Raw genomic sequence first — 26,275 nt, 5'->3', positions numbered from 1 at the left:
ACTACACACAAGAAAAAACAAGAATTTAATCTTATCACAACAAACCCAAAAAAAGAGAGCCACACAAACATAATTCTACCTCTACGAACAAAATAAAAGGAAGCAACAATCATTGGGTCCTTAATATCTCTTAACATCAATGGACTCAATTTCCCAATAAAAAGACATCGGCTAACAGACTGGACATGTAAACAAGACCCAGGATTTTGCTGCATACTGGAAATACACCTCAGTGACAAAGACAGACACTATCTCAAAGTAAAAGGTGGGAATTTTTTTTCAAAACAAATGGTCCCAAGAAACAAGCTGGAGTAGCCATTCTAATATCAAATCAAATTGACTTTCAGTCAAAAGTTATCAAAACAGATGAGGAAAGACACCTCAAAGTCATCAAGGAAAAAAAGTCTTCCAAGATGAACTGTCAATTCTGAACATCTATGCCCTATATGTAAGGGTGCCCACATTCATAAAAGAAACTTTGCTAAAACTCAAAGGACACACTGCACCTCACATAATAGTGGGAGACTTCAACACCCCACTCTTACCAATGGAGAGATCATGGAAACAGAAACTAAACATAACAGAACTTATGAACCAAATGAACTTAACAGGTATCTACAGAACATTTTACCCTAAAACAAAAGAATTTACTTTCTTCTCAGAACCTTCTCCAAAACTGATCATATAATTGGACACAAAACAAGTTTCAACTGATACAAGAAGATTGAAATAGTCCCATGCATCCTATCAGATCACCACAGATTATGGGTGGTCTTCAATAACAACAAAACCAATAGAAAGCCTACATACATATGGAAGCTGAACAACTCTCTACTCAGTTGTAACTTTGTTAGGGAAGAAACAAAGAAAGAAATTAAAGACTTTTTAGAATTTAATGGAAATGAAGGCACAACATACCCAAACTTATGAGACAGGATGAAAGCAGTCTTAAGAGGAAAACTCATGGTCCTGAGTTTCCCCTCCAAAAATCCCCCATCCCTCCCCCCTGCCCCTGCTCTCCAACCCACCCACTCCCACTTCCTGGCCCTTGCATTCCCCTATGCTGGGGCATAGAACCTTCACAGGAACAAGGGCCTCTCCTCCCATTGATGACTGTCTAGGCCATCCTTTGCATGTAAAGCAATGAGTTCCACCATGTGTACTCCTCTCAGGAGACAGTTTTATCAGGCTCCTGTCAGCAATCTCTTGTTGGCATCCACAAGTGTGTCTGGGTGTGGTGGTTGTTTATGGGATGGATCTCCAGGTGGGGCAGTCTCTGGGTGGTCATTCGTTCAGTCTCTGCTCTGAACTTGGTCTCTGTAACTCCTTCTTGCCAGAGACTATGAAAGCCAGAAGATCCTGGACAGATGTCATACAGACCCTAAAGAAAACAAATGTCATCCTAGGCTACTATACCCAGCAAAACTCTCAATTAACATAGATGGAGAAACCAAAGTATTCCATTCAAAACCAAATTTACACAGTATCTTTCTACGAATCCAGCCCTTCAAAGGATAATAAAGGGAAAACTCAAACACAAGGAGGGAAACTATGCCCTAGAAAAAGCGAGAAAGTAATCTTTCAACAAACCTAATTGAAGATAGCCACAGGAACAGAATCCCAAATCTAACAACAAAGATAACAGGAGGCAACAATTACTTTTCCTTAATATCTCTTAATATCAATGGACTCAATTCCCCAATAAAAAGACATAGACTAACAGACTGGCTACGTAAACAGGACGCAACATTTTGCTGCATACAGGACACCCACCTCAGGGACAAAAACAGACACTGAAATTTATAGAGGAGAAAGTGGGGAAGAACCTCGAAGATACAAGCACAGGGAAAAATTCCTGAACAGAACAGCAACGGCTTGTGCTGTAAGATCAAGAATCGATAAATGGGACTTCATAAGATTGGATAACTTATGTAAGACAAAGGACACTGTCAATAAGACAAAAGAAAGATCTGTATGACAAGAACTTCAAGTCTCTGAAGAAAGAAATCGAAGAAAATCTCAGAAGATGGAAAGATCTCCCATGCTCATGAATTGGCAGGATTAATATAGTAAAAATGCCCATCTTGCTGAAAGCAATCTTCAGATTCAGTGCAATTGCTATTAAAATTCCATCTCACAGAGTTAGAAAGGGCAATTTTCAAATTCATCTTGTGTCTTAGTCAAGGTTTCTATTCCTGGACAAAACATCATGACCAAGAGCAAGTTGGGGAGGAAAGGGTTTATTCAGCTTACATGTCCAGATTGCTGTTCACCACTAAGGGAAGTCAGGAATGGAATTCAAGCAGGTCAAAAAGCAGGAGCTGATGCAGAGGCCATGGAGGGATGTTCTTTACTGGCTTGCTTCCCTTGGCTTGCTCAGCCTGCTCTTATAGAACCAAGACTACTAGCCCAGAGATGGCATCACCCACAAGGGGACCTCCCCACATTGATCACTAATTGAGAAAATGCCTTACAGCTGGATCTCATGGAGGCATTTCCCCAACTGAAACTCCTTTCTCTGTGATAACTACAGACTGTGTCAAGTTGACACAAAATTAGCCAGTACATCTGGAAAAACAAAAGACCTAGGATAGCAAAAACAATAAAAGAACCTCTGGTGGCATCACCATCCCTGAACTTAAGCTGTGCTACAGAGCAATTGTGATAAAAACTGCATGGTACTGGTACAGTGACAGGTAGATCAGTGGAATAGATCTGAAGACCCCGAAATAAACCTGCACAATATGGTAACCTGATCTTTGACAAAGAAGTCAAAAGCATCCAGTGGAAAAAAAGATAGTATATTCAACAAATAGTGCTGGTTTAACTGGTGGTCAACATGTAGAAGAATGAAAACTGATCCATTCTTATACCCTTGTACAAAGTTCAAGTAGAAGTAGATCAAGGACCTTCACATTAAGCCAGATATACTGAATCTAATAGAAGAGAAAGTAAGAAAGAACCCAAGACCATTGGCACAGGGGAAAATTTCCTGACCGGAACACCAATGGCTCAGGTTCTATGATCAATTATTGACAAATGGGACCTCATAAAATTGCAAAGCTTCTGTAATGCAATGTACACTGTCAATAGGACAGAACAGCAACCAATAGATTGGGAAAAGATCTTTACTCATCCTACATTCGATAGAAGATAATATCTACTATATACAAAGAGTTAAAGAAGTAGATCCTAGAGAACCAAATAACCCTATGAGATATGGAATCAAAGTGTGGAGCAGAGACTGAAGGAAAGGCCATCCAGAGACTGCCCCACCTGGAGATCCATCCCATTTACAGTCACTAATCCAGGACACTATTTTGGATGCAGGATGTGCTTGCAGACAGAAACCTGATATGGCTGTCACTTAAGAGGCTTTGCCAGAGCCTGAGAAATACAGAAGTAGATGCTCACAGACAACAATTGGACTGAGCGTGGGGTCCCTGATGGAGGAGTTGGAGAAAGGACTGAAGAAGCTGAGGGGGTTTGCAGCACTGTGTGGGAAGCAACAGTGTTAACAGGCCAGAACTCCCAGAGCTCCTGGGAAGTGGACCACCAACCAAAGAATACACATGGAGGGACACATGGCTCCAGCTGCATATGTGGCAGAGGATGGCCTTGTTGGACATCAGTGGGAGGAGGGGCCCTTGGTTGTTCAATGCCCCAGTGTAGGGGAATGCTATGGCAGGAAGACTGGAGAGGGTAGGTGGGTGGGGGAGCAGCCTCATAGTGGTAGGGTGGTGGGAGATGGGATGGGGGCTTCTGAAAGGGAGAACTGGAAAGGGGAAAACATTTGGAATGTAAATAAAGAAAATATCTAAAAAATTTTTTTAAAAATGGGGTACAGAGATGAACAGAGACTTCTCAACTGAAAAAACTCGCACCTAAAGAAATGTTCAACATCCTAGTCATCAGGTGAAATGCAAATCAAAATGACCCTGAGATTCCACCTCCAACCAGTCAGAATGGCCAAAATCAAAAACTCAGGTGACAGCAGATGCTGGCAAGGATGGGGAGAAAGAGGGAGACTCACTCCTCCATTGTTGGTGAGATTGCAAGCTGGTACAACCACTCTGAAAATCAGTTTGGCAGTTCCTCAGAAAATAGGACATATACTACCTGAGGACACAGCTATACCACTTCTGTGTATATACCCAGAAGATGCTCCAACATATAATAAGGATATATGCTCCAATATGTTCATATCAGCCATACTTATGATAGTCAGAAGCTGGAAAGAACCCAGATGTCCCTCAACAGAGGAATGGATACAGAAAATGTGGTACATTTACACAATGGACTACTACTCAACTATTAAAAACAATGAATTCAGGAAATTTGCAGGCAAATGGATGGAACTAGAAAATATCATCCTGAGTAAGGTAACCCAGTCACAAAACACACACATGGTATGTACTCACTGATAAGTGGATACTAGTCCATAACCTCAGAATACACACCACACAATTTTCAGACTATATGAAGCTCAAGAAGAAGGATGGTTCAGTCCTACTTAGAAGGGGGAATAAAATAATCATGGGAGGTAGATGGAGTGAAGGACCTGTGAGGGAGACAGGAGGGCGTGGGAATAGGAGGGCAGGATCAGGTGTGGGAGGAAACAGGGGAGAAAAATTTTCTTTGTTGGATACTTATTAACTGCTAATCTGTTTGCTGTAACAGGCCACTATTAGAGGAAATGATAAAATTAGCTATGTACATAAGAAACCTTTATTGACTACATATTACATTTGCCCTGGAACTGATGCAATTCAGCAAACTTGTACAATGAAATTGGACCCCAAACAGTTTAAAGTAATATAAGCTTTTATCCCTATTTGCTTGAAACGAGGTTTCTTTTTTAAATTATATATTTATTTACATTTCAAATGTTGTCCCTTTTCCTGGTTTTCTCTCCAGAAACCCCCCTCCCCTCCCACTCCCCATGCTCACCAACCCACCCATACCAGCTTCCTGGCCCTGACATTCCCTTACACTGGGACATAGAGCCTTCAAAGGACCAATGACCTCCCATTGATGACCGACTAGGCCATCCTTTGCTACATATGCAGATGGAGCCATGAGTCTCACCATGTGTACTCTTTGGTTGGTGATTTAGACCCTGGGAGCTTTAGGGATACTGGTTAGTTCATATTGTTGTTCCTCCTATGTGGCTGTTAACCCCTTCAGCTCCTTGAGTCCTTTCTCTAGTTCTTTCATTGGGGACACTGTGCTCAGTCCAATGGTAGGCTGCGAGGATACACCTCTGTATTTTTCAGGCACTGGCGGAGCCTCTCTGGAGACAGCTATAACAGGCTTCTGTCAGTAGGCATTTGTTGGCATCCACAAAAGTATCTGGGTTTGGTGATTGTATATGGGATGGATCCCCAGGTGGGGCAGTCTCTGGATGATTACTCCTTCAGTCTTTGCTCCACACTTTGCCTCTTTAACTCTTTCCATGAGGAAAATTCCTGAACAGAACATCAATAGCCTATGCTATAAGTTCAAGAATTGACAAATGGGACTTCATAAAATTGCAATAAGTTGATGGACTTTGTAAATAGGACAAAATGGCAACCAAAAGATTGGGAAGAGACCTTTACCAATCCTACATCTGATAGAGGGATAATATCCAATATATACAAAGAACTCAAGAAGTTAGACTCCAGAAAACCAAAACCTATTAAAATTTGGGGTACAAAGCTAAACAAATAATTCTCCACTGAGGCCCAGAAGCTCAGAATTCCCAAGATACAATTCACAAACCACATGAAACTCAAGAAGAAGGAAAACCAAAGTGTGGATACTTAGATCCTTCTTAGAAGAGGGATCAAAATATCCATGGAGGGTCAGGAAGTTGATCATAGGTGTGTAGCAGTAGGGGATGGGGAACTTGTAATAGCCAATAGAAAGAACCTGATGCCATGGAATCAAAAGTTTCCTAGGAGCCTGATTTATCTGTTTTCTGAGAGGCTCTGCCATATCCTGACCAATACAGTTGTGGATGCTCATGGCCAACTATTGGACTGGGTACAGGATACCCAATGGAGGAATTAGAGAAAGGACCGAAGGAGCTGAAGGGGTCTGCAAGCCATAGGAAGAACAACAATATCAACCAATCAGCCCCCCCCCCCGAAGTCACAGGAAGTAAACCACCAACCAAAGAGCACACATGGAGGAACCATTGCCTCTATGTAGCAGAGAATTGCCTTTTCTGGAATGAATGGGAGGGGAGACCCTTGGTTCTGTGTAGGCTCAATGCCCCAACATAGGGGGATGCTAAGCAGTGAGGCATATGTGGGTGTGTGAGTGGGACAGCACCCTCATAGAGGTAGGGTGATGGGATAGGGGGTTTGCAGAAGGGAAACCAGGAAGGGGACAACTGTAATATAAATATATAAAATAACCAAAAAAGCACATAACATAGTCATAAGGTATCTTAGACTGTGTAAATATGATCTATGGTATTCCCCAAATAGCAAGAGTCATCTATGGTTGCATTTTTAGCATCGTATCCTTGTCTAAGTGACACATGACTGCCCATTTGAAATTTGTCAGAACCATGCACAACAGTAGTTGAAACAAATTATAAAAATTTTTACTTGAAGAAAAAGAAGATCTGGAAATGCCGTCAATTTGTTCATAATATGAAGAAACCAAATATATTGGTAACATTTCGGATGACCCTGTTGATCTAAAATAGAATGACTGCATGTTATATACTTGAAAGAGAAAAAGAGAAAAAGAGGAAGGTATATAAAATACCTGGCATTTCACAAATGGCCTGGGTTGATCTGGAAACAATTTGGATCTGGAAGATACACTGTGTATTATTCATGGACAAATAACATTTCTAATCAATTTTTCTCTATGATTGACTTTCATAAAAACTGAGTAGTTTCTGTGAAGTTCTGCCACACTTCCAATCAATAAATCTTGACCTGTCTCTGACACAAGGTTTTAAAGTTTTGGAGTTGTTCAGATTATTACATATATACAGATCTCTACCAAGATGTATATGCTACCCAAAGACAGGAGGAGGGTTAAGTGAAGTCAAATACTCACTTAAAATAGGAAAAGAGGAACACCCTTCAGCTTTATATACCTTGCCAACTTTCTCAAGTGAGGAAACAAAAATCTAATTGTTATTGGGATTCATGAATAATTATCAGCAATAAATTCTCTAGGTTTGTCATTTTTTCAGAATATCAAAATTTCCTTTTTCACTCATCAAAATATAAGATAATGAGATGGTTATGCCTTGTTACCTCATTGAGCATCTGAAGTCTTCTTAATTTGTGTGGTGGCATGCTTGTTGTGTGCCAAGTTCTTTTTTTTTTTAATTAGGTATTTTCCTCGTTTACATTTTCAATGCTATCCCAAAAGTCCCCCATACCCACCCCTCCCAATCCCTTACCCACCCACTCCCCCTTTTTGGCCCTGGGGTTCCCCTGTACTGGGGCATATAAAGTTTGCAAGTCCAATGGGCCTTTCTTTGCAGTGATGGCCGACTAGGCCATCTTTTGATACATATGCAGCTAGAGACAAGAGCTCCGAGGTACTGGTTAGTTCATATTGTTGTTCCACCTATAGGGTTGCAGTTCCCTTTAGCTCCTTGGGTAATTTCTCTAGCTCCTCCATTGGGGGACCTGTGATCCATCCAATAGCTGACTGTGAACATCCACTTCTGTGTTTGCTAGGACCCGGCATAGTCTCACAAGAGACAGCTATATCTGGGTCCTTTCAACAAAATCTTGCTAGTGTATGCAATGGTGTCAGCGTTTGGAAGCTGATTATGGGATGGATCGCTGGATATGGCAGTCTCTAGATGGTCCATCCTTTCGTCTCAGCTCCAAATTTTGTCTCTGTAACTCCTTCCATGGGTGTTTTGTTCCCATTTCTAAGAAGGGGCAACTACTCAGCTATAAAAAAAATGAATTTATGAAATTCCTAGGCAAATGGATGGACCTGGAGGGCATCATCCTGAGTGAGGTAACCCAATCACAAAGGAACTCGCACAATATGTACTCACTGATAAGTGGATATTAGCCCAGAAACTTAGGATACCCAAGATATAAGATACAATTTGCTAAACGCATGAAATTCAAGAACGAAGACCAAAGTGTGCCAAGTTCTAAATACTCCAGAATGCTTGCTCATCTGCATCCAGTGTCTTAGTTTAGTCTCTCCTCATGGCAATGTAGTATCACATTTTAACTGATTGCCCCCTGTGGGGAGCCGCCCTCACATTCGCCGTTACAAGATGGTGCTGACATCCTGTGTTCTAAGTGGTAAATAAATAATCTGCGCATGTGCCAAGGGTAGTTCTCCACCCCATGTGCTCTGCCTTCCCCGTGATGACAACTCGGCCGATGGGCTGCAGCCAATCAGGGAGTGGCACGTCCTAGGCGGAGGATAATTCTCCTTAAAAGGGACGGGGTTTCGCCATTCTCTCTCTTGCCCTCTTGCTCTCTTGCTCTGGCTCTTGCTTCTTGCTCCTGAAGATGTAAGCAATAAGGCTTTTGCACTCTTGCGCTCTTGCGCTCTGGCTCCTAAAGATGTAAGCAATAGAGCTCTTGCTCTTGCTCTCTTGCTCTCTGGCTCCTGAAGATGTAAGCAATAAAGCTTTGCCGCAGAAGATTCCGGTTTGCTGCGTTCTTCCTGGCCGGTCGCGCGAACGCGTGTAAGAGCCCCCTCTGCAAGTCACCTTGCTGTTTCAAAAATTAATTCACCCTACAGTCAGTTGCAAAGCCAGATGCTTTTAGTGAGATAATTAATTTTCTTTCTTTCTTTCTTTCTTTCTTTCTTTCTTTCTTTCTTTCTTTCTTTCTTTCTTTCTTTCTTTCTTTCTTCCTTCCTTCCTTCCTTCCTTCCTTCCTTTCTTTCTTTCTTTTCTTTCTTTCTCTCTCTCTTTCTCTCTTTTTCTCTCTTTCTCTCTCTTTCTCTCTGTCTTTCTTTCTTAATTATTTTACTTGTTTATATTTCAAATGATATCCCCCTTCCAAGATTCCCCTCTACAAACCTTCCATCCCATCCCCCCTCCCCTTTGCCTCTTTGCTTCCAGGGATTAAACCACCAACCAAAGAGTATACATGGAGGGATCCATGGCTCCAGCTGCATATGTAGCATAGAATGGCCTTATATGGCATCAATGAGAGGAGAGGCCCCTGAACCTGTGGAGGCTTGATGCCCTAGCATAGGGCAATGCTAGAAAATTCCTCTTTCCTCAGATGTCAGAGAAGTTACTTTTTAAAATTAAATTGTTTTATATATTCACATGCCAAATGTTGCCTCCTTTCCTGATCCTCCATCCAAGAGTTCTCCTCCCCATCCCCCATTTCCTTTACCTATGAGAGAGTGCTCCTCCATTGACCCGATAATCCCCTCACCCACCTACCACTCCAAACTCAACCCCACACTCCTTTTCTCTGGGGCATCAAGTCTCTACAGGATTAGGTGCATCCTCTTCCACTGAGGCCAGATAAAGCAGTCCTCTGCAACATATGTTCCTGGGGCCAAGAACCAGCTCGTGTTTGCTCTTTGGTTGGTGACTTAGAGGTTGGAAGCTCCCAGGGGTCTGGAGTCGTTGATAATACTGTTCTTCCTATGGGGTTGCCATCCCTTCTATCTGTAATCCTTCACCTAGATATTACATATGGAACTTCTAGAGGTTACACATGACACCCACTCTTTGCAGATGTGTTTTTTTTTTTCATTTATTCTCCTGGTCCTCTGGACTCCTCTCCTGTTTCTCCCTATACCCAATCCCGAGTCTTTCCTCTCCCCCTCTACTCTCCCATTCAGGATACTTACTACCTCTGCTTCCCATGATTATTTTGTTCCCCCTTCTAAGTGGGATTGAGGCATCCTCACTTAGGCCTTACTTCTTATTATAATTCTTATGACCTATAGGTTGTATTATGGGTATTTGATACTTTTTGGCTAACATCCACCTATCAGGGGAATTCCATGGCCTGAATGTGCTCAATATGGCTCGTGTCTAACTGTTCATCTATTTATTCATGCAATTTAATTAATCCTATTTTTCCTGTAATCAGCTTTGGCCCACCCATAAAATGATATCAGAATTCCAGGTTAGCTGAAGTGGGAAATAAAACCTGTGGAATCAATGGCCAGAACTGGGGTTATGCCTTGGTGACAAGTTTGTCCTGCATGATAAATCATCATAAAAGTCCTTGTTTGTGTTCAGAAAATGTCTTTCAGTATGTCCCTCCTCCAGAGATTTTTAGCCAAATTCTAATATATAGGAGGGCCTATAGGAGGGTCCAGCTTGGGGCCACTTAGAACATGTTATTGAATTCTAACCTTACAGTAGGCACTAGATGGAAAAAATCCAATCCATGGAGGTTAAATACACTTATGAAATAGGAAATAATCTCACATACACACATCCAAAAATGGGAGCACACATCACCAACACCACAAACAACAATAAAACATAGAAATTAACAATAATTGGTTATTGATATCTGTAAGTATCAACAAACTCAATTTCCCAATAAAAAGGTAGAGACTATGAGATATCTCAGAATACTAGGATAGAAATGAAAAAAGTCAATAGTCAATGAAATGATTCCTGGTGATATTATCACAAAATCAGATCAGAACCTAATATAATTGTCAGGAGAAAGCTGTGAGGAGCCGCCCTCACATTTGCCATTATAAGATGGCGCTGACAGCTGTGTTCTAAGTGGTAAACATAATCTGCACACGTGCAGGGGCAGTTTTCCCGCCATGTGTTCTGCCTTTCTCGTGATGACAACTGGGCCGATGGGCTGCAGCCAATCAGGGAGTAATACGTCCTAGGCGGAGGATAATTCTCCTTAAAAGGGACGGGGTTTTGCCATTCTTTCTCTTGCTTTCTTGTTCTTGTTCTTTTTCTCTCTTGCTCTGGCTCTTGCACTCTTGCACTCTTGCACTCTAGCACTCTAGCTCTCTTGCACTCTTACGCTCTGGCTCCTAAAGATGTAAGCAATAGAGCTCTTGCTCTCTTGCACTCTTGCACTCTTGCTCCTGAAGATGTAAGCAATAAAGTTTTGCCGCAGAAGATTCCGGTTTGCTGCGTCTTTCCTGGCCGGTCGCGAGAACGCGTGTAAGAGAAAGCCTTCGTCCAGTAACTGATAGGAACAGAAGCAGAGACCTACAACCAAACACTAAGTAGAGCTTGGAAAATTCTGCAGAAGAGTGGGAAGAAGAATTGTAGGAGCTAAGGGAGTCAAGGACACCAGAAGAACATGCCCCACAGAATCAATTAAGCACCACTCCTAGGGGTACACAGAGACTGAAGTGACAATTATGAAGCCTGTATGGGTCTGAAATAAGTCCTCTATGTATGTTGTGGATGTGTAGCTTAGTGATCTTGTAGGACTTCCAACAGAGAATGGGATTTCTCTAACTCTTTTGCCAGCTTTGAGAATCCTTTTCCTTCCATTGGGTTGCCTATTCTACTCTTGAAACAATGTTATATGTCGACACTTATTGTAACTTGTTATACCATATGTGTTGATATACTTTGGATGCCTGTTCTTCTATGAAGGGAAACTTTGGAGGAGTAGGTGTGGGAAAGATCAGAGGAGCCTAGGGAGGGGATTGAGAGGATTGGAAGGATGAGAAATGTCACCCAGAGTGTAATATATAAAAGATTGAAAAACAGACACAGGCTAACTAAGTAGATATAGAAACAGGGTCCATCATCCTGAAGGATACAAAAAGAACACCTCAACATCAAAGATAGACATTACCTCAAAATAAGAGGTTGGCAATGATTTCCAAAACAAATGGACCTAAGAAATAAGCTGGTTTAGCCATTCTAATATCTAAGAAAATTGACTTCAACAAAAATTAGTCATAAGATACAGGTTAAGGACTCTTCATACCCTTAAAGAAAAATTCCAAGATAATGTTTCAGTTCTTAATATCTATGCCTCAAATGCAAGGACTCCTACATTTATAAAAGAAACATTATTAAAGCTTAAGTCACACTTGACCCTCACCCATTGATAGTGGGAGTAAAAAAATTCACTCTTACCAAGGGAAAAGTCATCTAGCCAAAAGCTAAACAGAAATACTAGAGCTAAAAAACTTATAAACAAAATGTATCTAACAGATATCTACAGAATATTTTAGCCATAAAGCCATAACTTGGCTTTATTAATAAAATGGCTAAAAGCTAGAATCAACTTAGATGTCCATCAATCAAAAATGGGTACAGAAAATATGGTACATCTCCATAATGGAGTATTACTCAGCTGTTATTAAAAATTACATCATAAAATTGCAGACAAATGGATGGAACTATAAAAAGATTATTGGGAATGAGACAAGCTAGGCCCAGAAATAATAACATGATATATGCTCACTTATAAGTGGACATTAGCTGCTAAGGAAAGGATAATCACACTACAATTCACAGTCTTTGTGAAGTTAAAGAAAGAGGAGAGGTCTATGGGGGACCAATGGATCTCTCTGAGAAGAGAAAATAGAATAGATTTTATGGGTAGACAAGGGGCATTTGGGAATGGGAATATGAGGGATCACATTGGGGAGAGTGGGAGGGAGAGAGAGAGAGAGAGAGAGAGAGAGAGAGAGTGTGAATGAGGGAGACATTTGTATAGTTTGGATTGTACCAGGCTAAGTGAAAACCTCTTGTAGTGGAAATTCCTGGAATTGATTAGGCTAACACTATAACACTAGCTTAATCTCCTAATAATGGAGGATATGGAGCTTGAACCAGGTATCTTCTGTAACCAGACTAGGCTTCTAATGGTGAGACTGGTATACCAACTCGGTCACAAAACCCATGATCCACACCTTGTGCTGCCTGCAAAATATTCAGGGACAACAGTAGCTTAGAACTTGAGGGAGTGGCTGCCCAATGACTGGTATAAATTGAAGGCCAATAATCAAGAGTGAGCCCATGTCCAATATGGTCTAGATGGCCAGGATTTGGAAGCTTGATTGCTCAGAGAGCTAGGGTAGAACCAAATATGATTTTGGCCAAAAATATATTAAAAAATTAAAAAAATCTACCCCAGCTGAGACCTCCAAGGAGCCCAGTGGACAGGAGACCTATCTGCTCTGACAGAGCCCCATTTTCTTTCTGTCTGCAACTCTGACAAGGGAAGATCAGCACTCGTGCCCTTCTCCCATATCCCACAGCATGTCTGTCTACCAGGAAACATGGGAGGCCTGCTGTAACCAGTGTTACAAGAGGCCTCCCTATAAAGAGGTATCACTGCCTGCCTCTTAGAAGGCCTGTTTTAACCCAGGTCACATACTCCTACCTGCCTCCAAAGAAGGAAAGGTTCCAGTCCAAGAAACCCAGGCACGTTAACAGCTGATATAACCAGATGGTAAGAGGCAAGTTCAAGAATATAACCAACAGAAGCCAGTACAATTTGGTACTATCAGACCCACTTCTCCCACCCTAGCAAGCCCTGGATAACCTAACACACCGGAAAAGCAAGATTCTGTCCTAAAATCCCATCTCATGAAGATGATAGAGGCCTTTAAAGAGGATATAAAGAAATACAAGAGAGCACAGGCAAACCAGTAGAAGCCCTTATACAGGAAACAAATAAATCACTTAAGGAAATACAGGAAAATAGTCAAATAGGTGAAGGAATTGAACAAACTGTCCAAGATCTAAAAATGGAAATAGAAAAAAATAAAGAAATCACAAACATAGGGAGATGAAAACCCTAATAAAGTGATTAGCAGCTACAGATGCAAGCATCACCAACAGAATACAAGAGATGAAAGAGAATCTCAGGCAAAGAAGATACCACAGAAGATATTGACACCAAGATATTTTATATCTTTTGTGACTATTGTGAAGGGTGTCATTTCCCTAATTTCTTTCTCAGCCTGCTTATCCTTTGAGTAGAGGAAAACTACTGATTCGTTTTGAGTTAATTTTATATCCAGCCACTTTGGTGAAGTTGTTTATCATTTGTAGGAGTTTTCTCATGGATTTTTTTGTGTCATTTATGTATACTATCATATACTTCCTCATGGTGTATTTTTCCTATGATGAACATGAAGTGTCTTTCCTCATTTCATCTGACAACTTTTGCTTGAAAATCTGCTTTTTTTGGATATTAGAGTGGCTACCCAAGCTTGTTTCTTGGGATCGTTTGCTGGAAAACTTTTTTCCAAGCCCTTTATTCTGAGATAGTGACTGTCTTTGTCACTGAGGTATATTTCTCATGTGCAGGAAAATGCTTTATCCCGTTTATGTATCCAGTCTATTAGGCTCTGCCTTTTCATTGAGTAATTGATATTAAAGACAAAGTTATATTAAAGACAGATAATTGTTAGTTCCTGTTATTTCCATCGTGGGAGGTGGTATTATATGTGTGTGATTCTCTTCTTTTGGTTTTCTTATGAAATGCTTAATTTCTCCTGTTTTCCTGGGTGTAGTTATTCTCCTTGGGTTTGAGTATTCCTTCCAGTATCCTCTGTAGGGCTGGATTAGAAGAAAGATACTGTTTAAATTAGGATTTGTCATAGAGTATGGTTTCACCATCTCTCAATTCTGAACATCTATGTCCTATATGCAAGGGCACCCACATTTATAAAAGAAACATTACTGAAGGTCAAAGCACACATTGAAAGTCACACAATAATAGAGGGAGACTTTAACACCCCACTCTCACCAATGGAGAGATCATGGAAACAGAAACTAAGCAGAGACACAGTGAAACTAACAGAAGCTATGAACCAAATGTATCTAGCATATATGTACGCAACATTTTACCCTAAAACAAAAGAATATACCTTCTTCTAAGCACCTTCTCCAAAATTGACCGTATAATTGGACACAAAACAAGCCTCAGGAGTTATAAGAAGTTTGAAATAACCTCATACATTCTATCATATCACCATGGACTAAGGCTGGACTTCAATAACAACAAATACAACAGGAAGCCCACACAGTCACGAGAACTGAACAACTCTCTGCCAAATGATAACTTAGTCAGGGAAGAAATAAAGAATGAAATCAAATAGTTTGTAGAATTCAATGAAAGGAACTCACATCATACCAAAACTTATGGGACAAAATGAAGAGAGTGTTAAGAGGAAAATTCATAGCACTAAGTGCCTTCACAAAGAAATTGGAGAGATTTTTTTTAAAGATTTATTTTTATTTATATGAGCACACTGTAGCTGTCTTCAGACACACCAGAAAGGGCCATTAGATCCCATTACAGATGGTTGTGAGCCACCATGTGGTTGCTGGGAATTGAACTCAGGACCTCTGGAAGAGCAGTCAGTGCTCTTAACTGCTGAGCCATCTCTCCAGTCCGAGAGATCTTGTACAAGGCACTCAACAGCACACCTGAAATCTCTATACAGTAAGAAGCAAACACATTCAAGAAGGCAGGAAATAGTAAAACTCAGGTCTAAAATCAACCAGTTAGGAACAAAGAGAACAACACAAAGGATATAGAAACAAAAACAAACAAACAAACAAAATCAAGATTTGCTTCTTTGAGAAAAATCAACAAGATAAATAAATCCTTAGCCAAACTGACTAAAAGGCACAGAGACAGTATCCAAATTAACAAAATCAGAAATGAAAGGGGGAAACATAACAACAGAACCTGAAGAATTTCAAAAATCATCAGAACTTACTATAAAAGCCTGTACTGAAGAAAACTGGAAAATTTAGATGGAATTGATGATTTCTAGACAGATACCACATCCCAAAGTTAAATCACGATCAGGTAAACTATCTAAACTGTCCCATAACTACTAAGGAAATAGAAGTAGTCATCAAAATCTTCCCAACAGCAATAAAAATGCCAAGTCCAGATGGCTTTAGTTCAGATTTCTACCAGACTTTCAAAGAAAAGCTAACACCAGTACTCCGCAAACTATTCCAAAACATAGAAACAAAATTCACAGTGCCTAATTCGTTCTATGAAGCCACAGTTACTCTGATCCCTGTACCATACAAATGCTCAATAAATATAAAGGTTAACAGTTGATCATTCTGAGGAGGGAGACTTCAAAAATTTCCCATCTGAGAAAGACAGTTTCAACCTTCCCCCTTCTGCGAAGATGGTCTCCTGCTGCCAAAGAAACACCAACAGCTACAACTACTACTCAGACGAATCTCACAATTTTACATCTGTCCAAGTGGGCTTGGAATGTTCCACGTATGACCAAGTTATTGTGGAACAGTGTGACTAAAGTCCTGCTGGGCATTACATATTTTTCCAAGAGGCTCAAGAGCCTTCTCTATCTACCCCAAAAGGGTCTAGTAAATTCAGAATCTGTCCCAAATCTTCAGGGAATTCTTCATTTCTCTGAAGGGCTTTGGAAAATTTCCCCATGCTCAAGGTGATTTGTTACTTTCCAAATCAAACTTAAGTGCTACAAATCCTTCCCTATCTGCCCAAGCCTTGAGGGAAATTCCACATCTGCAAAAAATCTCTAGGACTTGTTCCACTAGCCCAAGAGGATCTGACAACTTCAATGTTTTTTTTCACATTCTTTTTTTATATAGATGTTCATTATTATTATTATTATTATATATTTTCTTCATTTACATTTCAAATGCTATCCCAAAAGTCCCCTATATCCTACCCCTGCCCGGCTCCCCAACCCACCCACTCCCACTTCCTGGCCCTGGTGTTCCCCTGTACTGGGGCATATAATCTTCGTAAGACCAAGGGCTTCTCCTCCCAAATATTGCTAAATAGGCCTTCTGCTACATATGCAGCTATAGACACCAGCTCTTGGGGTACTGGTTAGTTCAGATTGTTGTTCTTCCTATAGGGTTGCAGACCCCTTCAACTCCTTGGATACTTTCTTGGATACTAGCTCCTCCACTGGGGGCCCTGTGTTCCATCCAATAGATGACTGTGAGCATCTATTGGATGCTCTGTATTTTTCAGTATTTTTCAGGCACTGGCATAGCCTCACAAGAGACAGCTATATCAGGGTCCTGTCAGTAAAATCTTGCTGGCATATGGAATAGTGTCTGGGTTTGGTGGCTGTTTATGGTATGGATCCCCTGGTGGAGCAGTCTATGGATGGTCCTTTCTTTCTTCTTAGCTCCCAACTTTGTCTCTGTACCTCCTTCCATGGGTATCTTGTTCCCCATTCTAAAGAGGAATGAAGTATCCACACGTTGGTGTCCCTTCTTCTTGAATTTTATGTGTTTTGCAAAGTGTATCTTGGGTATCCTAAGTTTCTGGGTTAATATCCACTTATCAGTGAGTGCATATCATGTGAGTTCTTCTGTGATTGGGTTACCTCACTCAGGATGATATCCTACAGATACATCCACTTGCCTAAGAATCTCATAAATTTATTGTTTTTAATAGCTGAGTAGTAATCCATTGTGTAAATGTACCACATTTTCTGTATCCATTCTTCTGTTGAGGGACATCTGGGTTCTTTCCAGCTTCTGGCTATTATAGATATGGCTGTTATGAACATAGAGCATGTGTCCTTATTACAAGTTGGAACATCTTCTGAGTATATGCCCAGGAGAGGTATTGCTGGATCCTCTGGTAGTACTATGTCCAATTTTCTGAGGAGCCACCAGACTGATTTCCAGATTGGTTGTATCAGTTTGCAATCCCACCAGCAATGGAGGAGTGTTCCTCTTTCACCACATCCTCTCCAGCATCTGCTGTCACCTGAATTTTTCATTTTAGTCATTATGACTTCCATGTCTTTCAAAGCACTGAAAAATCCTTCTGCCTAGAGCCTTTGCTGGAGAGCATTTACCATCTACCTTTGGGTCCACCAACATCTAAGCAACTGTGTCTAGAAACTTCCCTTGGAGCCTTGTGCTTGTTCCAGTCTGGCCAAGGAACAGTGGGACATTTGCCATCTGCTCAAGGGGGCCAGGAAGCTTTTCTATCTTCACTAAGGTGTTCAGTGCACTTGCCCCACCTACCTGGAGGTCTGGAACTTTCCTAATTAGCACAGGGGATTTTAGGACATGTTTCCCTTGCTCAGGTGTCTCTGGAAATTTCGTCATGCTCACCTGGGTTAAAGAATCTTCAATGTCTTTGCAAAAAACTTTGAATCATTCTACTATTACCCAGAGTATTTCTGGTTCTTTGGCAACTATTCTGGGGCCTCAAGCATCTTTGTTATCATTCCCAAGCAAAGTGGGACTTCCTATCTTCACAAGACATACTAGAACCTCTGCCACCTGGACCTGAAGTTCTGGAAGTTTTCCTTTTAGATTTTATGGCTCTTTGACCCTTATTAGTGGCTCCAGAGCCTCTGGGCCTTTTTACTTGGTCCCAGGAGTCTCCATAATATTTTCTGCATGTTCATGGAGTTCTTGTTTTATCTCAGTATGTTTCCCGGTCTAAAAGTGTAAATGCCATCTACTCAATGGCAACAGGGAACTCTTTATCCTCACAAGAAAAGGTAGCATGTTAGCCCTACCCAATGGGCTATGAGAGAGTCCCTATCTGCACAAGAGACTCTAGAACGGTCCACATTTACACAGAGAACTCTAGGGTATTTTCTCTCTGGTCTAGGTGACATGGAACCTTCCCAATCTTCCCAGGGAAGCAAAGGACCATTGTCATCTGGGGAAGTGGATATGGCAACATACTTACATGCTCAAGGGTCTCCAGTACATTTAACAACTATCTCAGGGTTTCCAAGACATATGCATGTGGTCTTACCAGGATCATGTGGGAATTTCTTTACCTGCACAATGAAATCTGAAATATTTGCCATCTGTTCAAAGGGCTGAGAGACTTTCTCTGTCAGCTCAAATGGTCTCAGAACTGCAAAGCATAGAATAAGGAACTAAATAACATTTGAAACTAGCTGAAATGGCTCTGAGGAATTCTGCTTTTTCCAGAGCAATTGTAGGACATTTTCTGTGTGACTAAGATGCTTTAGAACAGTTGCTACCTAGTGTATGAGTGTTGAAACTTTCTTCAACTGATCGGGGTACTCATGATTGATAGCCACAGAGGCTCTTGAAATTTTGCCATCTAACTCTAAGGCTGTAGAAAATTCCACTGCCATAGGCAGTCTGCAATCCTCTCTGTGTGCTCCATGGATGGACTCTTGAACATATGTTATTTGCCACAGAGCATGCATATATTTTCATATCTGCACTGGGGTCTCTGAGTCTTTTACTGTCTACCCAAGAGGCTCCAGATCACTTAACACATTCACTAAGGAATCTGAAACCTAGCCACCCTGCCAAGGAACAACTTAGAACTTTGACACCTTCTCAAACTGTTCTGATGGACTCAAGGAGCTGTATCATTTGCTCCAGGGCACACAGGACTTTCCCTATTAGCAAATTAGACCAGAACATTCAAAGTGTGATGAAGGGATTGTGGACTCTACTTTCTCTCCTACAGGAACTCAAGAACCTGTGGCAGCTTACCAAAAGCATTTAGAAAATTCCTTATCTGGACAGGGATTATGGATTCATTGACATTTTCTCAAGGATGAGTACAACTTGTGCTTTCTACCTAAGGGTCTGTGGAACTGCACAGGTTCACAAATAAGAGAGTAGAAAATGAATCATATTCTGAAAGTATAGTGATTTCTGTTTTTGTATTACAGGAGTGTTCAAGACTTTTTCTATTAGTCCTAGGTCCTCACCAACATGCAACATCTGCCTCAGGGCCTCAGGGACTTTAACAACTTAACAGAGACCTTAAAAAACCTTTGCAATCTCCAGAGGTTGCAGGAAATTCAACAAGTGTGCCAGGTGTTTGCAACCTGGCCCATTTACTCTACACACCTTAGATCATTTTCAAACTACTGAAATATCTGTTGAACAACAGATATCTGTTAACAGCAGATCAGGGAATGTTGAAACCTTCACTGTCTACACAAGGGGCATTAGGATTCCAGGGGTTTTGGAACCATCAAAATCAGAACACAGAAAGTTTGAACATTTGCTAAATGTGGGAGAAGATGGGGAAATTTCTCTGACACAGAAGACAAAGGAATTTCCCCTTCTGCTCCATATCCATATTTTGCCCCAGAGACTTTGGTATCTTCATCACCTTGCCAGGGATCCCAAGAGTATTTGCTATCTTCAAAAGGATACTTCATTCCTCCTTAGAATAGGGAACAAAATACCTATGGAAGGAGTTACAGAGACAAAGTTTGGAGCTAAGATGAAAGGATGGACCATCTAGACATTACACCACCTGGGGATCCATCTGATCATCAGCCACCAAACCCAGACACTATTGCATATGCCAGCAAGATTTTGCTAAAAGGCCCATGATATAGCTGTCTCCTGTGAGGCTATGACAGTGCCTGGCAAATACAGAAGTGGATGCTCACATTCATCTATTGAATGGAACACAGTGTCCCCAATGGAGGAGCTAGAGAAAGAATCCAAGGAGCTGAAGGGGTCTGCAACCCTATAGGTAGAACAACAATATGAACTAACCAGTACCCCCAGAGCTTGTGTCTCTAGCTGCATATGTAGCAGAAGATGGTCTAGTCAGCCAACATTGGGAAGAGAGGCCCCTTGGTCTTGCAAACTTTATATGCCCCATTACAGGAAAATGCCAGGGCCAAGAAGTGGGGGTGGGTGGGTAGAGGAGCAGGGTGGGGGGAGGGTTCAGAAAAATTTTGGGATAGCATCTGAAATGTAAATAAAGAAAATATCTAATTAAAAAGAAAAAAAAATAGAAATCTACACATTTATTAAATCAAAAGTCAAAAGTCAAAAGTCAAAAAAAAAAAAGAGAGAGAGAGAGAAGGTGTAAATATTCTTTGTCCCTACCAGCTGTACTCCATCTTCTACACAGGCCTTAAAATCTTTGGTTACAAATCAAGAGGAACTGCAATTTTACATGCCTTCTAAACAGAATCTGTATTCTTTGCCATCTACCCTAGGGCATTTGCCTTTAGCAAGGACTCTTGAAATGTCACCACTGGCACAGGGGACCTTAGAACTTTTGGTATCTGATCAAGGGAAAGGGACAAAATCTCAAACAGAATAAGATAGTCTGGGACAGTATGTATCATTACAGGGCATTGTAGGACCATCACTATGCAATACAGAGTCTCTAGGATAAACTCCACATAGGAATCAGGAATATTGTCATCTAACAAAGGGCCTGAAAAACAGTATCTGTATCTTAGGGGGTCTATGGTGTCTGTCCATCAATGAAATTAGGACTCTGGAAAATTTGCCATCAGAACAAGAATCTATGAAAAATCTCATTTCTTTCAAAAGGCATCCAGACATTATCTATCTATGCAAGATACTTTAAAACTTTTACCATATCCCAAAGAGGCTATGAAATCTCATTCATCTACCCAGGGAATATAAGCAAACAAAACAAAACAAAACAAAACAAAACAAAACAAAACAAAACAAAACAAACATGATTATTTTCCCCAGGGACTGTGAAACCTTCATATCTGCACTTGGCACACACAAATCTCCCCTAACTACCGTAGGGTCTCTACCAACTCTAAAATGTAAGCAAGAGCCTGTAGAACATTATTTGCCTGTTCAGGGGACTCTGTGGTTTTTGGCATCCACCTCAGGGTCTCTAAACCACACAACATCTTTTGAAAAGAAGCTAGGGCATGTGACATGCATGGTAGAATCTCAGGATACTTCTCCATCTGTCAAAGGAACTATAGGCCCTTTTCCATTTCCCTCAGGGCCTACAGGAGAGTCACTATATGAAGAAGGATCTCAGGAGTCTTCTTTATTAGTCTCAAGCCATCTAACATATTTGCTATCTACTAAACTCAGCATATCTGCTCAGGGAACTCTGGACCTGTCACTATATACTCAACAGTCTCTACAACATGCATCCTCTTCCCAAGAGATTCTGGGACCATCCAAGTGTGCCCAGTGTACAGTGTACAGATTATTATTTGTCTTCTGTCTCAAACACTTTGGTTATGTCTCCCTCTGTGCCTAGGACCACAGGAACAAGCCACATGCTCCAAAGCATCTCATGTCACTTTGGGACATCCCACAACTGCACAGGGAACTGAAGAACATTTGATTTCTACCTTAGGAACTCTGAATTATAAAGAAAATGACCAGCAGGTTCTAGGAATTTTTCCATCTTTCCAAGTGTCTCTGGTATTTTCCTTACTTGCACAAGGAATTTTGGGATCTCTGTCATTTGCACAGAGCTACTGGTAACTTCCCTATCTGTCAAAGGGGCTCTGAAACTGTCTACATCCAAACAAAAACATCTGTTCAAAAGTCTTGAAACATCCAACTCCTCAGGAAGCTTTGATGTTTTCTCAGTTTGCTCAATATACTATACAACATGCATCATACTCCCCAAGGACTACTGGACTTTTCCTATCTAGGGAGGATGCTAAGGAATCTTTTTATTGTTACTAGGGTATGCAAAACATTTCTCATCTGCACCAGGTGCTAAGGGATTCCCTCTATCTACTCCAGCAGCTTTAGCAACTATCTTCTCAAGGGCCAAAGGAACTTTTCCAAATATGTAAAGGGAACTTTGCCTGTGCAAAGTTCTTTTTCATCCATCCAAATTCATCTAGAACCTTCAGTATATAACACAAGGGTGTTGGGATAAGACAAACATACCCAGACTGCCTTGGGGAATTTGCCATGTGAAAGGGGGAGATGTGGAAACTTCTCAAATTGCCTCAGGGAGTAAAGCATCTTTAATATTAACACCTCCAGGAGGATATCTGGGTCTTTCTGCATCTCAGCATCTCAATTTGATGAAGGGGCTGTTGGACATTGCCTATCAGAAAAAGAGACTCTGAAAATGTCAAAATCTAAACAAGAGAACTTAAGATCTTTCCTATCTGAGCAGAGCACTGGAGGGCATTTTTTTTCTGCTCATGCCACATTGGGACAGTCCATGTCTGCATAACAGACAGTAGGACGTTTACCATCAACACCAAGATCTCTGGGTTCTACACAAAATACCCAAGTTCTGCCAGGATCTTTGCCACATGATCAAAGGCCTCTGAAAAACTTCTTATCTCCACCAGGAACTTGTGGATCTTGATAATCATCTGAAGGGGCATTGAAATAATACTGATCTTCCCAAGGGTCTCTAAAACTGTCCACATTGTAACAAGGTACTATAGAAATTGTTCCCTCTGCTCAAATGTCTTTGAAACATACAAATTCTTGCTAGGAAGCTCTGAGATTTTCTCCATCTGCACAACATACTGTATAACCTTTACCATCTTCCTCAAGAGGTTTTAGAACATTCCTATCCAGGCAGGAAACTCAAGGGTCACTGAGGTCGACAGCAGGGTGTGCAGAATATGCTGCAGCTACAAAAGGTGCTCAGTGATATCCTCTTCCTACTTCAGGAGTTCTAGGACCCTGATACCCTCTCAAGGGCCAAAAGGACTTGTTAACTCTCAGAAGGAACACTGTTTAAAGTACTTTATTATCTAGACAAATGCATTTAGAACATTCATCATATTACACAGGGTTTTGGGGACAATACAAACACACCTAGAGTACCTTGAAGCATTTGCCATCTATGAGGGTAATGTGGAATGTTCTCAATATGCTCCAGGGACTACAGCTATTATTATAGCATCATCACCTCCAGAATCTGGAAGATATTTGTCTTTACTCAAGGAAGTGCAGCAACTTTCCCATTTGGCTAAGGCTATCTAGTACCTTTTCAATCATCCCAGGGGGTTCTTAGACATTCCATCTCAACCTAGGCAATAATGCACGCATCAGGATCTGCTGAGGGGATTCTAGTGCATACAGCCCCTTCCTCAGAAGTTTCAGAATCAGGAAAATTCTCCATATGCCTGAGAGAATTCATGATCTCAGTCTCCTGCAGTGTATTTGGCTCTTTCTGCTTCACAATTGACTCCATCATCTTCTCCATCTGATCAAGAAGCTCTGGGACCTTCTCTATCAGGAAAAGGGGCTCCAAAAATATTAAAATCTGAACAAGAGACTCTAGGATCTAGTCGGGGCCATGGGAGTGCATTTCACATCTGCACAAACCATGCACTAAAACTCCATGTATGGAAAACAGACTGTAGGAAGTTTACCTCCAATGTGTGACTTCTGGCGTCTTCTCCAAATACTCAGGTACTCTTAACTTTCCATGTGATCAGGGGTCTCTGGGATTTTCTTTATCTGTAAAGGGAACACTAGGATCTTGGTCATCTTCGTAAGGGGCTCTGGGACATTCCCAGTCTCTAAACCTGTCCACATCTAGGGGGCTGGAGAAATGGTTCAGGGGTTAAGAGGACTGCCTGCTCTTCCAGAGGGAGGACGTGAGACAATTACCAGTAACCACAAAGAAGCTACAATCATCTGTAATCAAAGCTGATGCCCTCTTCTTGTGCGTCTGAGGAAAGCTACAGTATACTCATATACATAAAATAAATAAATAATTAAAAAACTGTTCTAGGATACCCAAGATATAAGATACAATTTGCTAAACACATGAAACTCAAGAAGAATGAAGACTGAAGTGTGGACACTATGCCCCTCCTTAGAATTGGGAACAAAACACCCATGGAAGCAGTTACAGAGACAAAGTTTGGAGCTGAGATGAAAGGATGGACCATCTAGAGACTGCCATATCCAGGGATCCACCCCATAATCAGCTTCCAAACGCTGACACCATTGCATACACTAACTAGCAAGATTTTATCGAAAGGACCCAGATGTAGCTGTCTCTTGTGAGACTATGCCGGGGCCTAGCAAACACAGAAGTGGATGCTCACAGTCAGCTAATGGATGGATCACAGGGCTCCCAATGGAGGAGCTAGAGAAAGTACCCAAGGAGCTAAAGGGATCTGCAACCCTATAGGTGGAACAACATTATGAACTAACCAATACCCCGGAGCTTTTGACTCTAGCTGCATATGTATCAAAAGATGGCCTAGTCGGCCATCACTGGAAAGAGAGGCCCATTGGACACGCAAACTTTATATGCCCCAGTACAGGGGAATGCCAGGGCCAAAAAGGGGGAGTGGGTGGGTAGGGGAGTGGGGGTGGGTGGGTATGGGGGACTTTTGGTATAGCATTGGAAATGTAAATGAGCTAAATACCTAATAAAAAATGGAAAAAAAAAAGAAGTTTCCCTACTGCTGTCACTCTGACGAATGGATTCTGACACGCTTCCTGTAGCAGACACAAGTGTATGACCTTGGTTGAGAAGATGGAGGAAGAAGCATCTATCTAGGACTCTCCAGAGGAAGGAGATGCATGGGTAGGAATTTTTTTCTTCCTGCTCTCAGTTAGGACCTTCTCAGGATGATCACAGCTCCCAGCTTAATTGGTTTCCATAAAACTATAAGGTTGTGCCATTTCTCCATCTGTGAAATGGGAATAAGACTGGGACCTAATGTTGTGAGAGTGGAACATGGTACAGCACACACAGGAAGCAAACAAAGAACACTCATAATTAGTTTACTAGTGTAAGTATGGCTTGTTTCCTGAACTAGCATGGACTAACTCATAGCAGCTAAGACACCATTCCAAAGATCAATGGGGCTGAGTGAGACAGGTGGCCAGAAAGAATTCACAATGGATGCTATATGGGGACCAGGGAGGTGGTGGGTAGCACTCATGAACTATTTTCCAATCATCCCTCTTTCTTTTTGAGATAGAGAAACTAAGAGTAGAAGTAGGTAAGGATGTCTAAATTCAAGCCCAAAATGATAGATGTGGACATCAACTCCACATCCCTGTCTAGCCCAGACAGCCTGGGTGGCCATTATTCCCCAAACTCCTCTTTCAACAGAGGAAACTGCACAGAGTGGAAGCATCATCCACAAGAGTATCTAGTACAGGATGCTGCTGGAAATGGATGCAAACCAATTCATCAAGAACTGCCTTTTGCCTTGGGAATTAGTCACAGCTCCTCATTTCCTGGACTTCCTGGCAAAACACTTATTTGCTCTGTGCTTTGAGAACATTTCATTTCATTCCATTTTTACTGTGGGGATTCCAGTTTCTCTCAGAAGTCCTGAGCAACTATGATGTTCCAGATAATATCCCAATTCTGCTGTTTACACTGAGCGCCTACTGCTGCTGGGGAGGTCAGCAGACATATCCAATTCTCAACACACCCAAGCCTTATAAAACACTCTGGTGGAAAGTTTACTTTCTTCAAGGTGACGGAAGCATTGAGAAATAATGATGTCTGCTTGCTCGAGGTTGTATAACTAGTAGAGAGTGCAGCGTCAAGGGTCAAATCCAGATTCAACCATCCCCAAAGACAGCTTTTGATATTGTGTAGAAGCGCAATACAGGGGTGTTGTTTGTTTTGTTGTCGTTGTT

The 26,275-nt window shown here is 41.3% G+C and overlaps 1 long non-coding RNA gene across 2 annotated transcripts in view; it reads right to left on the bottom strand.

Moving 5' to 3' along the window:
• The window catches only part of Gm39502, a 49,672-nt gene that overhangs the window by 10,221 nt on the left and 13,176 nt on the right, over positions 1-26,275 (bottom strand). Inside the window, exon 3 of one of the 2 annotated variants that reach the window (XR_001782767.1) lies at positions 24,083-24,118. The exons of the other annotated variant lie outside the window; for it this stretch is intronic. This is a non-coding gene — a long non-coding RNA (predicted gene, 39502). Of the gene's footprint in view, positions 1-24,082; positions 24,119-26,275 lie in introns of those variants that run through there. 2 annotated transcript variants of the gene reach the window in all.

This window comes from Mus musculus, chromosome X (genome assembly GCF_000001635.26).
Source record: "Mus musculus strain C57BL/6J chromosome X, GRCm38.p6 C57BL/6J".
Lineage (NCBI taxonomy): Eukaryota > Metazoa > Chordata > Mammalia > Rodentia > Muridae > Mus > Mus musculus.
This window is presented reverse-complemented; position numbering and strand designations above follow the sequence as displayed.